We start from the raw sequence: 2500 nt of genomic DNA, 5'->3' as shown, positions 1-2500 counted from the left end.
AGATATTGCATGCGAGCGAGGAGTCGTAATGGGCAAAATTGACTCGGGGGACCTCCAAATCGAATTCCGTTTCGAGCAAAACACTTCTTAGGCTTCAAGGAAGCTCCCATAAAATTTCCAAACCCAAACTCCAAACTTCATTTTTTAGCCTACAATGCCCACGTGCACGCCGGTGTGCACGCAGGGGTGCTTGAGCATGCGGGAGAGGAGCCATAATGGGCAACATTGACTCGGGGACCTCCAAATCGAAATCCGTCTCGAGCAAAACACTTCTTAAGCTTCTAGGAAGCTCCCATAAAACTTCCAAACCCAAACTCCAAACTTTATTTTTTAGCATACAATGCCCACGTGCACGCCGGGGTGCTTGAGCGTGCGGGCGAGGAGCCATAATGGGCAACATTGACTCGGGGGACCTCCAAATCGAAATCCGTCTCGAGCAAAACACTTCTTAAGCTTCTAGGAAGCTCCCATAAAACTTCCAAACCCAAACTCAAACTTTATTTTTTAGCATACAATGCCCACGTGCACGCAGGGGTGCTTGAGCATGCGGGAGAGGAGCCATAATGGGCAACATTGACTCGGGGGACCTCCAAATCGAAATCCGTCTCGAGCAAAACACTTCTTAAGCTTCTAGGAAGCTCCCATAAAACTTCCAAACCCAAACTCCAAACTTTATTTTTTAGCATACAATGCCCACGTGCACGCCGGGGTGCTTGAGCGTGCGGGCGAGGAGCCGTAATGGGCAAAATTAACACGGGGGACCTTCAAATCGAAATCCGTCTCGAGCAAAGCACTTCTTAGGCTTCTAGGAAGCTCCCATCAAATTTACAAACCCAAACTCCAAACTTCATTTTTTAGCACACAATGCCCACGTGCACGCGGGGGTGCTTAAGCGTGCGGGCGAGGAGTCATAATGGGCAAAATTAACTCGGGGGACCTCCAAATCGAAATCCGTCTCGAGCAAAGCACTTCTTAGGCTTCTAGGAAGCTCCATAAAATTTCCAAACCCAAACTCCAAACTTCATTTTTTAGCATACAATGCCCCCGTGCACGCGGGGGTGCTTGAGCGTGCGGGGGAGGAGTCATAATGGCAAAACTAACTCGGGGGACCTCCAAATCGAAATCCGTCTCGAGCAAAACACTTCTTAGGCTTCTAGGAAGCTCCCATAAAATTTCCGAACCCAAACTCCAAACTTCATTTTTAGCATACGATGCCCACGTGCACGCCGGGGTGCTTGAGCGTGCGGGCGAGGAGTCATAATGGGCAAAAACTAACTCGTGGGATCTCCAAATCAAAATCCGTCTCGAGGCAAAGCATTTCTTAGGCTTCTAGGAAGCTCCCATAAAATTTCCGAACCCAAACTCCAAACTTCATTTTTTAGCATACGATGCCCACGTGCACGCGGGGTGCACGAGCGTGCGGGCGAGGAGTCGTAATGGGCAAAATTAACTCGGGGGACCTCCAAATCGAAATCCGTCTCGAGCAAAGCATTTCTTAGGCTTCTAGGAAGTTCCCGTAAAATTTTCAAACCCAAACTCCAAACTTCATTTTTTAGCATACGATGCCCACGTGCGCGCCGGTTGTGCACGTCGGGGTGCTTGAGCGGTGCGCGCGAGGAGCCGTAATTGGCAAAATTAACACGGCGGAAATCCTAATCGAAATCCGTCTCGAGCAAAGCACTTCTTAGTCTTCTAGGAAGCTCCCATAAATTTTTCAAACCCAAACTCCAAACTTCATTTTTTAGCATACGATGCCCACGTGCACGCCGGTGTGCACGAGCATGCGGGCGAGGAGTCGTAATGGCAAAATTAACTCGGGGGACCTCCAAATCGAAATCCGTCTCGAGCAAAGCATTTCTTAGGCTTCTAGGAAGTTCCCGTAAAATTTTCAAACCCAAACTCCAAACTTCATTTTTTAGCATACGATGCCCACGTGCGCGCCGGTGTGCACGTCGGGGTGCTTGAGCGTGCGCGCGAGGAGCCGTAATTGGCAAAATTAACACGGCGGAAATCTAAATCGAAATCCGTCTCGAGCAAAGCATTTCTTAGGCTTCTAGGAAGCTCCCATAAGATTTCTGAACCCAAACTCCAAACTTCATTTTTTAGCATACGATGCCCACGTGCACGCCGGGTGTGCACGAGCATGCGGGCGAGGAGTCATAAAGGGCAAACTTAACTCGGGGGACCTCCAAATCGAAATCCGTCTCGAGCAAAGCATTTCTTAGGCTTCTAGGAAGCTCCCATAAAATTTTCAACCAAACTCCAAACTTCAATTTAGCATACCATGCCCACGTGCACGTCGGGGTGCACGAGCGTGCGGGCGAGGAGTCATAATGGGTAAAATTAACCCGGGGGACCTCCAAATCGAAATCCGTCTCGAGCAAAGCACTTCTTAGTCTTCTAGGAAGCTCCCATAAAATTTTCAAACCAAACTCCAAACTTCATTTTTTAGCATACGATGCCCACGTGCACGTCGGGGTGCACGAGCGTGCGGGCGAGG

The sequence above is a fragment of the Cornus florida genome, unplaced genomic scaffold, assembly GCF_030987335.1.
Source record: "Cornus florida cultivar Cherokee Brave unplaced genomic scaffold, ASM3098733v1 CherokeeBrave_3.0.0_Hap2_scaffold_123, whole genome shotgun sequence".
NCBI lineage: Eukaryota > Viridiplantae > Streptophyta > Magnoliopsida > Cornales > Cornaceae > Cornus > Cornus florida.
Note: the sequence above shows the minus strand (reverse complement) of the source record.